The sequence below is a fragment of the Dendrobates tinctorius genome, unplaced genomic scaffold, assembly GCF_039654945.1.
Source record: "Dendrobates tinctorius isolate UK_male_01 unplaced genomic scaffold, ASM3965494v1 ptg000251l, whole genome shotgun sequence".
NCBI lineage: Eukaryota > Metazoa > Chordata > Amphibia > Anura > Dendrobatidae > Dendrobates > Dendrobates tinctorius.
This window is the reverse complement of record NW_027361918.1, coordinates 10782732-10794856: the sequence shown is the minus strand read 5'-3', so window position 1 is coordinate 10794856 and position 12125 is coordinate 10782732. Positions and strand designations below refer to the sequence as shown.

Below are 12125 nucleotides of genomic sequence, written 5' to 3'. Positions count from 1 at the left end.
ACTGTAGCATGCTACCCAAGCAAAAGGAACCAACGTCCCTGGGTGGACTCGAACCACCAACCTTTCGGTTAACAGCCGAACGCGCTAACCGATTGCGCCACAGAGACACAAACGCCTGCCGAACTTTCGTCTAACAGCCGGACGCACCCACCAGTTTTAACCGGAACCTTAAACAATGGTCAGACACCATTTCCTCTAATGATTTTCAACAATAATATGACACAAGAAAGCAAAAAAAAACAAAGAAACAATTGCAGAACCCCAGGAGTACTCTAGTCGCCAACAAATATGTAATGGCTGAAAATTTACATGTCATCGACCTGAACACAAACAGTCATTAGAATTTTACTCTGTACATCTGTTAACACAAGCAGAGTGGCGCAGCGGAAGCGTGCTGGGCCCATAACCCAGAGGTCGATGGATCGAAGCCATCCTCTGCTAAATTGTGCTGCATTGCATCTTTTTCTACAAACTAGCTAAGTTTTTTTCACTTCCCCATTTTGGTTCTCTATATACAGAGAAATGGTTTGCTAGAAAATTGCTCGACTGTATTTGTAGACCATAATTCACATTGTGAAACCCAGCGGTCAATGGATTGAAACCAACCTCTGCTAAATAGTTGTGTTTTATAAACTTCATCATTGCATATCAACTGAACTTTTCTGTCAACAGCAAACGTGTCTCGGATCAAAAACACTAGTCAAAATCCTAAATCCCAGTACAACTCGTGCCAAAGGACCAGAAGGAGATTCGCGACCTCTCAGCATTTTCTATATTCAAACCAAACCATAAAAGATCAATCTTTTCGCTTGGGATTGTGCTGCATTACAACTTTTTTCTACAAACTAGGTAAGTTTTTTTTCATTCCCCCAGTTTGGTTCTCTATATACAGAGAAATGGTTTACTAGAAAATTGCTCGACTGTATTTGTAGGCCATAATTCACATTGTGAAACCCAGCGGTCGATGGATCGAAACCAACCTCTGCTAAATAGTTGTGTTTTATAAACTTCATCATTGCATATCAACTGAACTTTTCTGTCAACAGCAAACGTGTCTCGGATCAAAAACACTAGTCAAAATCCTAAATCCCAGTACAACTCGTGCCAAAGGACCAGAAGGAGATTCGCGACCTCTCAGCATTTTCTATATTCAAACCAAACCATAAAAGGTCAATCTTTTTGCTTGGGATTGTGCTGCATTACAACTTTTTTCTACAAACTAGGTAAGTTTTTTTTACTCCCCCAGTCTGGTTCTCTACATACATAGAAATGGTTTGCTAGAAAATTGCCCGACTGTATTTGTAGGCCATAATTCACATTGTGAAACCCAGCGGTCGATGGATCGAAACCAACCTCTGCTAAATAGTTGTGATTTATAAACTTCATCATTGCATATCAACTGAACTTTTCTGTCAACAGCAAACGTGTCTCGGATCAAAAACACTAGTCAAAATCCTAAATCCCAGTACAACTCGTGCCAAAGGACCAGAAGGAGATTCGCGACCTCTCAGCATTTTCTATAATCAAACCAAACCATAAAAGGTCAATCTTTTTGCTTGGGATTGTGCTGCATTACAACTTTTTTCTACAAACTAGGTAAGTTTTTTTTACTCCCCCAGTCTGGTTCTCTACATACGTAGAAATGGTTTGCTAGAAAATTGCTCGACTTTATTTGTAGGCCATAATTCACATTGTGAACTCCGTAGATGTTCTTCAAATATGGGAGAAAGGAATCTGTACTTAAAAAAAAAAAAAAAAAAAAAAAAAAAAGCACTCAATGGCACATTTGACTATAAGTAAACTGTGACATGGTGTGGCGTGAAACTGATAATGGCGTTCGTCGGGCATGGGGGATTAGCTCAAGTGGTAGAGCGCTCGCTTAGCATGCGAGAGGTAGCGGGATCGATGCCCGCATTCTCCAATACAATCTTTGGATTCCTTTTTCAGTTGGCCGAGTGAATTGTTTATGCCACCTGCTCGTGGCACACACGTCCAAACCTTGAAGACTTTCAACAATGGCTAAATCAAGCCTTCGATAGCTCAGCTGGTAGAGCGGAGGACTGTAGATCTAAATTAGCAATCCTTAGGTCGCTGGTTCAATTCCGGCTCGAAGGAAGTTTTGTGTATTCTATCAGATGTTTTCAACCTTCTGGCAAATACCAGACAGCTATGCTCTTTCTGGACATGTAGACAGAAACACAACCGGAAAGTTTTTTCTCCAGTTTGCCTTGTGAATTCAAAACTTAGGCAGCAACAGTGCTTTTACTTTATGGAGATGCTGAGCACCAATGTGAAAACGTCTTCAACTGTAGCATGCTACCCAAGCAAAAGGAACCAACGTCCCTGGGTGGACTCGAACCACCAACCTTTCGGTTAACAGCCGAACGCGCTAACCGATTGCGCCACAGAGACACAAACGCCTGCCGAACTTTCGTCTAACAGCCGGACGCACCCACCAGTTTTAACCGGAACCTTAAACAATGGTCAGACACCATTTCCTCTAATGATTTTCAACAATAATATGACACAAGAAAGCAAAAAAAAACAAAGAAACAATTGCAGAACCCCAGGAGTACTCTAGTCGCCAACAAATATGTAATGGCTGAAAATTTACATGTCATCGACCTGAACACAAACAGTCATTAGAATTTTACTCTGTACATCTGTTAACACAAGCAGAGTGGCGCAGCGGAAGCGTGCTGGGGCCCATAACCCAGAGGTCGATGGATCGAAGCCATCCTCTGCTAAATTGTGCTGCATTGCATCTTTTTCTACAAACTAGCTAAGTTTTTTTCACTTCCCCATTTTGGTTCTCTATATACAGAGAAATGGTTTGCTAGAAAATTGCTCGACTGTATTTGTAGACCATAATTCACATTGTGAAACCCAGCGGTCAATGGATTGAAACCAACCTCTGCTAAATAGTTGTGTTTTATAAACTTCATCATTGCATATCAACTGAACTTTTCTGTCAACAGCAAACGTGTCTCGGATCAAAAACACTAGTCAAAATCCTAAATCCCAGTACAACTCGTGCCAAAGGACCAGAAGGAGATTCGCGACCTCTCAGCATTTTCTATATTCAAACCAAACCATAAAAGATCAATCTTTTCGCTTGGGATTGTGCTGCATTACAACTTTTTTCTACAAACTAGGTAAGTTTTTTTTCATTCCCCCAGTTTGGTTCTCTATATACAGAGAAATGGTTTACTAGAAAATTGCTCGACTGTATTTGTAGGCCATAATTCACATTGTGAAACCCAGCGGTCGATGGATCGAAACCAACCTCTGCTAAATAGTTGTGTTTTATAAACTTCATCATTGCATATCAACTGAACTTTTCTGTCAACAGCAAACGTGTCTCGGATCAAAAACACTAGTCAAAATCCTAAATCCCAGTACAACTCGTGCCAAAGGACCAGAAGGAGATTCGCGACCTCTCAGCATTTTCTATATTCAAACCAAACCATAAAAGGTCAATCTTTTTGCTTGGGATTGTGCTGCATTACAACTTTTTTCTACAAACTAGGTAAGTTTTTTTTACTCCCCCAGTCTGGTTCTCTACATACATAGAAATGGTTTGCTAGAAAATTGCCCGACTGTATTTGTAGGCCATAATTCACATTGTGAAACCCAGCGGTCGATGGATCGAAACCAACCTCTGCTAAATAGTTGTGATTTATAAACTTCATCATTGCATATCAACTGAACTTTTCTGTCAACAGCAAACGTGTCTCGGATCAAAAACACTAGTCAAAATCCTAAATCCCAGTACAACTCGTGCCAAAGGACCAGAAGGAGATTCGCGACCTCTCAGCATTTTCTATAATCAAACCAAACCATAAAAGGTCAATCTTTTTGCTTGGGATTGTGCTGCATTACAACTTTTTTCTACAAACTAGGTAAGTTTTTTTTACTCCCCCAGTCTGGTTCTCTACATACGTAGAAATGGTTTGCTAGAAAATTGCTCGACTTTATTTGTAGGCCATAATTCACATTGTGAACTCCGTAGATGTTCTTCAAATATGGGAGAAAGGAATCTGTACTTAAAAAAAAAAAAAAAAAAAAAAAAAAAAGCACTCAATGGCACATTTGACTATAAGTAAACTGTGACATGGTGTGGCGTGAAACTGATAATGGCGTTCGTCGGGCATGGGGGATTAGCTCAAGTGGTAGAGCGCTCGCTTAGCATGCGAGAGGTAGCGGGATCGATGCCCGCATTCTCCAATACAATCTTTGGATTCCTTTTTCAGTTGGCCGAGTGAATTGTTTATGCCACCTGCTCGTGGCACACACGTCCAAACCTTGAAGACTTTCAACAATGGCTAAATCAAGCCTTCGATAGCTCAGCTGGTAGAGCGGAGGACTGTAGATCTAAATTAGCAATCCTTAGGTTGCTGGTTCAATTCCGGCTCGAAGGAAGTTTTGTGTATTCTATCAGATGTTTTCAACCTTCTGGCAAATACCAGACAGCTATGCTCTTTCTGGACATGTAGACAGAAACACAACCGGAAAGTTTTTTCTCCAGTTTGCCTTGTGAATTCAAAACTTAGGCAGCAACAGTGCTTTTACTTTATGGAGATGCTGAGCACCAATGTGAAAACGTCTTCAACTGTAGCATGCTACCCAAGCAAAAGGAACCAACGTCCCTGGGTGGACTCGAACCACCAACCTTTCGGTTAACAGCCGAACGCGCTAACCGATTGCGCCACAGAGACACAAACGCCTGCCGAACTTTCGTCTAACAGCCGGACGCACCCACCAGTTTTAACCGGAACCTTAAACAATGGTCAGACACCATTTCCTCTAATGATTTTCAACAATAATATGACACAAGAAAGCAAAAAAAAACAAAGAAACAATTGCAGAACCCCAGGAGTACTCTAGTCGCCAACAAATATGTAATGGCTGAAAATTTACATGTCATCGACCTGAACACAAACAGTCATTAGAATTTTACTCTGTACATCTGTTAACACAAGCAGAGTGGCGCAGCGGAAGCGTGCTGGGCCCATAACCCAGAGGTCGATGGATCGAAGCCATCCTCTGCTAAATTGTGCTGCATTGCATCTTTTTCTACAAACTAGCTAAGTTTTTTTCACTTCCCCATTTTGGTTCTCTATATACAGAGAAATGGTTTGCTAGAAAATTGCTCGACTGTATTTGTAGACCATAATTCACATTGTGAAACCCAGCGGTCAATGGATTGAAACCAACCTCTGCTAAATAGTTGTGTTTTATAAACTTCATCATTGCATATCAACTGAACTTTTCTGTCAACAGCAAACGTGTCTCGGATCAAAAACACTAGTCAAAATCCTAAATCCCAGTACAACTCGTGCCAAAGGACCAGAAGGAGATTCGCGACCTCTCAGCATTTTCTATATTCAAACCAAACCATAAAAGATCAATCTTTTCGCTTGGGATTGTGCTGCATTACAACTTTTTTCTACAAACTAGGTAAGTTTTTTTTCATTCCCCCAGTTTGGTTCTCTATATACAGAGAAATGGTTTACTAGAAAATTGCTCGACTGTATTTGTAGGCCATAATTCACATTGTGAAACCCAGCGGTCGATGGATCGAAACCAACCTCTGCTAAATAGTTGTGTTTTATAAACTTCATCATTGCATATCAACTGAACTTTTCTGTCAACAGCAAACGTGTCTCGGATCAAAAACACTAGTCAAAATCCTAAATCCCAGTACAACTCGTGCCAAAGGACCAGAAGGAGATTCGCGACCTCTCAGCATTTTCTATATTCAAACCAAACCATAAAAGGTCAATCTTTTTGCTTGGGATTGTGCTGCATTACAACTTTTTTCTACAAACTAGGTAAGTTTTTTTTACTCCCCCAGTCTGGTTCTCTACATACATAGAAATGGTTTGCTAGAAAATTGCCCGACTGTATTTGTAGGCCATAATTCACATTGTGAAACCCAGCGGTCGATGGATCGAAACCAACCTCTGCTAAATAGTTGTGATTTATAAACTTCATCATTGCATATCAACTGAACTTTTCTGTCAACAGCAAACGTGTCTCGGATCAAAAACACTAGTCAAAATCCTAAATCCCAGTACAACTCGTGCCAAAGGACCAGAAGGAGATTCGCGACCTCTCAGCATTTTCTATAATCAAACCAAACCATAAAAGGTCAATCTTTTTGCTTGGGATTGTGCTGCATTACAACTTTTTTCTACAAACTAGGTAAGTTTTTTTTACTCCCCCAGTCTGGTTCTCTACATACGTAGAAATGGTTTGCTAGAAAATTGCTCGACTTTATTTGTAGGCCATAATTCACATTGTGAACTCCGTAGATGTTCTTCAAATATGGGAGAAAGGAATCTGTACTTAAAAAAAAAAAAAAAAAAAAAAAAAAAAGCACTCAATGGCACATTTGACTATAAGTAAACTGTGACATGGTGTGGCGTGAAACTGATAATGGCGTTCGTCGGGCATGGGGGATTAGCTCAAGTGGTAGAGCGCTCGCTTAGCATGCGAGAGGTAGCGGGATCGATGCCCGCATTCTCCAATACAATCTTTGGATTCCTTTTTCAGTTGGCCGAGTGAATTGTTTATGCCACCTGCTCGTGGCACACACGTCCAAACCTTGAAGACTTTCAACAATGGCTAAATCAAGCCTTCGATAGCTCAGCTGGTAGAGCGGAGGACTGTAGATCTAAATTAGCAATCCTTAGGTTGCTGGTTCAATTCCGGCTCGAAGGAAGTTTTGTGTATTCTATCAGATGTTTTCAACCTTCTGGCAAATACCAGACAGCTATGCTCTTTCTGGACATGTAGACAGAAACACAACCGGAAAGTTTTTTCTCCAGTTTGCCTTGTGAATTCAAAACTTAGGCAGCAACAGTGCTTTTACTTTATGGAGATGCTGAGCACCAATGTGAAAACGTCTTCAACTGTAGCATGCTACCCAAGCAAAAGGAACCAACGTCCCTGGGTGGACTCGAACCACCAACCTTTCGGTTAACAGCCGAACGCGCTAACCGATTGCGCCACAGAGACACAAACGCCTGCCGAACTTTCGTCTAACAGCCGGACGCACCCACCAGTTTTAACCGGAACCTTAAACAATGGTCAGACACCATTTCCTCTAATGATTTTCAACAATAATATGACACAAGAAAGCAAAAAAAAACAAAGAAACAATTGCAGAACCCCAGGAGTACTCTAGTCGCCAACAAATATGTAATGGCTGAAAATTTACATGTCATCGACCTGAACACAAACAGTCATTAGAATTTTACTCTGTACATCTGTTAACACAAGCAGAGTGGCGCAGCGGAAGCGTGCTGGGCCCATAACCCAGAGGTCGATGGATCGAAGCCATCCTCTGCTAAATTGTGCTGCATTGCATCTTTTTCTACAAACTAGCTAAGTTTTTTTCACTTCCCCATTTTGGTTCTCTATATACAGAGAAATGGTTTGCTAGAAAATTGCTCGACTGTATTTGTAGACCATAATTCACATTGTGAAACCCAGCGGTCAATGGATTGAAACCAACCTCTGCTAAATAGTTGTGTTTTATAAACTTCATCATTGCATATCAACTGAACTTTTCTGTCAACAGCAAACGTGTCTCGGATCAAAAACACTAGTCAAAATCCTAAATCCCAGTACAACTCGTGCCAAAGGACCAGAAGGAGATTCGCGACCTCTCAGCATTTTCTATATTCAAACCAAACCATAAAAGATCAATCTTTTCGCTTGGGATTGTGCTGCATTACAACTTTTTTCTACAAACTAGGTAAGTTTTTTTTCATTCCCCCAGTTTGGTTCTCTATATACAGAGAAATGGTTTACTAGAAAATTGCTCGACTGTATTTGTAGGCCATAATTCACATTGTGAAACCCAGCGGTCGATGGATCGAAACCAACCTCTGCTAAATAGTTGTGTTTTATAAACTTCATCATTGCATATCAACTGAACTTTTCTGTCAACAGCAAACGTGTCTCGGATCAAAAACACTAGTCAAAATCCTAAATCCCAGTACAACTCGTGCCAAAGGACCAGAAGGAGATTCGCGACCTCTCAGCATTTTCTATATTCAAACCAAACCATAAAAGGTCAATCTTTTTGCTTGGGATTGTGCTGCATTACAACTTTTTTCTACAAACTAGGTAAGTTTTTTTTACTCCCCCAGTCTGGTTCTCTACATACATAGAAATGGTTTGCTAGAAAATTGCCCGACTGTATTTGTAGGCCATAATTCACATTGTGAAACCCAGCGGTCGATGGATCGAAACCAACCTCTGCTAAATAGTTGTGATTTATAAACTTCATCATTGCATATCAACTGAACTTTTCTGTCAACAGCAAACGTGTCTCGGATCAAAAACACTAGTCAAAATCCTAAATCCCAGTACAACTCGTGCCAAAGGACCAGAAGGAGATTCGCGACCTCTCAGCATTTTCTATAATCAAACCAAACCATAAAAGGTCAATCTTTTTGCTTGGGATTGTGCTGCATTACAACTTTTTTCTACAAACTAGGTAAGTTTTTTTTACTCCCCCAGTCTGGTTCTCTACATACGTAGAAATGGTTTGCTAGAAAATTGCTCGACTTTATTTGTAGGCCATAATTCACATTGTGAACTCCGTAGATGTTCTTCAAATATGGGAGAAAGGAATCTGTACTTAAAAAAAAAAAAAAAAAAAAAAAAAAAAGCACTCAATGGCACATTTGACTATAAGTAAACTGTGACATGGTGTGGCGTGAAACTGATAATGGCGTTCGTCGGGCATGGGGGATTAGCTCAAGTGGTAGAGCGCTCGCTTAGCATGCGAGAGGTAGCGGGATCGATGCCCGCATTCTCCAATACAATCTTTGGATTCCTTTTTCAGTTGGCCGAGTGAATTGTTTATGCCACCTGCTCGTGGCACACACGTCCAAACCTTGAAGACTTTCAACAATGGCTAAATCAAGCCTTCGATAGCTCAGCTGGTAGAGCGGAGGACTGTAGATCTAAATTAGCAATCCTTAGGTTGCTGGTTCAATTCCGGCTCGAAGGAAGTTTTGTGTATTCTATCAGATGTTTTCAACCTTCTGGCAAATACCAGACAGCTATGCTCTTTCTGGACATGTAGACAGAAACACAACCGGAAAGTTTTTTCTCCAGTTTGCCTTGTGAATTCAAAACTTAGGCAGCAACAGTGCTTTTACTTTATGGAGATGCTGAGCACCAATGTGAAAACGTCTTCAACTGTAGCATGCTACCCAAGCAAAAGGAACCAACGTCCCTGGGTGGACTCGAACCACCAACCTTTCGGTTAACAGCCGAACGCGCTAACCGATTGCGCCACAGAGACACAAACGCCTGCCGAACTTTCGTCTAACAGCCGGACGCACCCACCAGTTTTAACCGGAACCTTAAACAATGGTCAGACACCATTTCCTCTAATGATTTTCAACAATAATATGACACAAGAAAGCAAAAAAAAACAAAGAAACAATTGCAGAACCCCAGGAGTACTCTAGTCGCCAACAAATATGTAATGGCTGAAAATTTACATGTCATCGACCTGAACACAAACAGTCATTAGAATTTTACTCTGTACATCTGTTAACACAAGCAGAGTGGCGCAGCGGAAGCGTGCTGGGCCCATAACCCAGAGGTCGATGGATCGAAGCCATCCTCTGCTAAATTGTGCTGCATTGCATCTTTTTCTACAAACTAGCTAAGTTTTTTTCACTTCCCCATTTTGGTTCTCTATATACAGAGAAATGGTTTGCTAGAAAATTGCTCGACTGTATTTGTAGACCATAATTCACATTGTGAAACCCAGCGGTCAATGGATTGAAACCAACCTCTGCTAAATAGTTGTGTTTTATAAACTTCATCATTGCATATCAACTGAACTTTTCTGTCAACAGCAAACGTGTCTCGGATCAAAAACACTAGTCAAAATCCTAAATCCCAGTACAACTCGTGCCAAAGGACCAGAAGGAGATTCGCGACCTCTCAGCATTTTCTATATTCAAACCAAACCATAAAAGATCAATCTTTTCGCTTGGGATTGTGCTGCATTACAACTTTTTTCTACAAACTAGGTAAGTTTTTTTTCATTCCCCCAGTTTGGTTCTCTATATACAGAGAAATGGTTTACTAGAAAATTGCTCGACTGTATTTGTAGGCCATAATTCACATTGTGAAACCCAGCGGTCGATGGATCGAAACCAACCTCTGCTAAATAGTTGTGTTTTATAAACTTCATCATTGCATATCAACTGAACTTTTCTGTCAACAGCAAACGTGTCTCGGATCAAAAACACTAGTCAAAATCCTAAATCCCAGTACAACTCGTGCCAAAGGACCAGAAGGAGATTCGCGACCTCTCAGCATTTTCTATATTCAAACCAAACCATAAAAGGTCAATCTTTTTGCTTGGGATTGTGCTGCATTACAACTTTTTTCTACAAACTAGGTAAGTTTTTTTTACTCCCCCAGTCTGGTTCTCTACATACATAGAAATGGTTTGCTAGAAAATTGCCCGACTGTATTTGTAGGCCATAATTCACATTGTGAAACCCAGCGGTCGATGGATCGAAACCAACCTCTGCTAAATAGTTGTGATTTATAAACTTCATCATTGCATATCAACTGAACTTTTCTGTCAACAGCAAACGTGTCTCGGATCAAAAACACTAGTCAAAATCCTAAATCCCAGTACAACTCGTGCCAAAGGACCAGAAGGAGATTCGCGACCTCTCAGCATTTTCTATAATCAAACCAAACCATAAAAGGTCAATCTTTTTGCTTGGGATTGTGCTGCATTACAACTTTTTTCTACAAACTAGGTAAGTTTTTTTTACTCCCCCAGTCTGGTTCTCTACATACGTAGAAATGGTTTGCTAGAAAATTGCTCGACTTTATTTGTAGGCCATAATTCACATTGTGAACTCCGTAGATGTTCTTCAAATATGGGAGAAAGGAATCTGTACTTAAAAAAAAAAAAAAAAAAAAAAAAAAAAGCACTCAATGGCACATTTGACTATAAGTAAACTGTGACATGGTGTGGCGTGAAACTGATAATGGCGTTCGTCGGGCATGGGGGATTAGCTCAAGTGGTAGAGCGCTCGCTTAGCATGCGAGAGGTAGCGGGATCGATGCCCGCATTCTCCAATACAATCTTTGGATTCCTTTTTCAGTTGGCCGAGTGAATTGTTTATGCCACCTGCTCGTGGCACACACGTCCAAACCTTGAAGACTTTCAACAATGGCTAAATCAAGCCTTCGATAGCTCAGCTGGTAGAGCGGAGGACTGTAGATCTAAATTAGCAATCCTTAGGTTGCTGGTTCAATTCCGGCTCGAAGGAAGTTTTGTGTATTCTATCAGATGTTTTCAACCTTCTGGCAAATACCAGACAGCTATGCTCTTTCTGGACATGTAGACAGAAACACAACCGGAAAGTTTTTTCTCCAGTTTGCCTTGTGAATTCAAAACTTAGGCAGCAACAGTGCTTTTACTTTATGGAGATGCTGAGCACCAATGTGAAAACGTCTTCAACTGTAGCATGCTACCCAAGCAAAAGGAACCAACGTCCCTGGGTGGACTCGAACCACCAACCTTTCGGTTAACAGCCGAACGCGCTAACCGATTGCGCCACAGAGACACAAACGCCTGCCGAACTTTCGTCTAACAGCCGGACGCACCCACCAGTTTTAACCGGAACCTTAAACAATGGTCAGACACCATTTCCTCTAATGATTTTCAACAATAATATGACACAAGAAAGCAAAAAAAAACAAAGAAACAATTGCAGAACCCCAGGAGTACTCTAGTCGCCAACAAATATGTAATGGCTGAAAATTTACATGTCATCGACCTGAACACAAACAGTCATTAGAATTTTACTCTGTACATCTGTTAACACAAGCAGAGTGGCGCAGCGGAAGCGTGCTGGGCCCATAACCCAGAGGTCGATGGATCGAAGCCATCCTCTGCTAAATTGTGCTGCATTGCATCTTTTTCTACAAACTAGCTAAGTTTTTTTCACTTCCCCATTTTGGTTCTCTATATACAGAGAAATGGTTTGCTAGAAAATTGCTCGACTGTATTTGTAGACCATAATTCACATTGTGAAACCCAGCGGTCAATGGATTGA

At 40.9% G+C, this 12125-nt stretch overlaps 12 non-coding genes across 12 annotated transcripts; 6 read left to right on the top strand and 6 right to left on the bottom strand.

The window, feature by feature from the left end:
• Positions 1–33: 33 nt before the first annotated feature.
• TRNAN-GUU (transfer RNA asparagine (anticodon GUU)) lies at positions 34–107 on the bottom strand. The gene has a single exon. It is a non-coding gene; the product is annotated as a tRNA-Asn (tRNA).
• Positions 108–1848: 1741 nt separating this feature from the next.
• On the top strand, positions 1849–1921 carry TRNAA-AGC (transfer RNA alanine (anticodon AGC)). Its single transcript has one exon. It is a non-coding gene; the product is annotated as a tRNA-Ala (tRNA).
• Positions 1922–2029: 108 nt separating this feature from the next.
• Positions 2030–2115, top strand: TRNAY-GUA (transfer RNA tyrosine (anticodon GUA)). Its single transcript is given in 2 exon segments — positions 2030–2066; positions 2080–2115. It is a non-coding gene; the product is annotated as a tRNA-Tyr (tRNA).
• Positions 2116–2338: 223 nt separating this feature from the next.
• On the bottom strand, positions 2339–2412 carry TRNAN-GUU (transfer RNA asparagine (anticodon GUU)). The gene has a single exon. It is a non-coding gene; the product is annotated as a tRNA-Asn (tRNA).
• Positions 2413–4154: 1742 nt separating this feature from the next.
• On the top strand, positions 4155–4227 carry TRNAA-AGC (transfer RNA alanine (anticodon AGC)). Its single transcript has one exon. It is a non-coding gene; the product is annotated as a tRNA-Ala (tRNA).
• A 417-nt stretch (positions 4228–4644) lies between these two features.
• On the bottom strand, positions 4645–4718 carry TRNAN-GUU (transfer RNA asparagine (anticodon GUU)). Its single transcript has one exon. It is a non-coding gene; the product is annotated as a tRNA-Asn (tRNA).
• Positions 4719–6459: 1741 nt separating this feature from the next.
• On the top strand, positions 6460–6532 carry TRNAA-AGC (transfer RNA alanine (anticodon AGC)). Its single transcript has one exon. It is a non-coding gene; the product is annotated as a tRNA-Ala (tRNA).
• Positions 6533–6949: 417 nt separating this feature from the next.
• Positions 6950–7023, bottom strand: TRNAN-GUU (transfer RNA asparagine (anticodon GUU)). The gene has a single exon. It is a non-coding gene; the product is annotated as a tRNA-Asn (tRNA).
• A 1741-nt stretch (positions 7024–8764) lies between these two features.
• On the top strand, positions 8765–8837 carry TRNAA-AGC (transfer RNA alanine (anticodon AGC)). Its single transcript has one exon. It is a non-coding gene; the product is annotated as a tRNA-Ala (tRNA).
• A 417-nt stretch (positions 8838–9254) lies between these two features.
• Positions 9255–9328, bottom strand: TRNAN-GUU (transfer RNA asparagine (anticodon GUU)). Its single transcript has one exon. It is a non-coding gene; the product is annotated as a tRNA-Asn (tRNA).
• Positions 9329–11069: 1741 nt separating this feature from the next.
• Positions 11070–11142, top strand: TRNAA-AGC (transfer RNA alanine (anticodon AGC)). Its single transcript has one exon. It is a non-coding gene; the product is annotated as a tRNA-Ala (tRNA).
• A 417-nt stretch (positions 11143–11559) lies between these two features.
• On the bottom strand, positions 11560–11633 carry TRNAN-GUU (transfer RNA asparagine (anticodon GUU)). The gene has a single exon. It is a non-coding gene; the product is annotated as a tRNA-Asn (tRNA).
• Between the last annotated feature and the right edge of the window lie 492 nt (positions 11634–12125).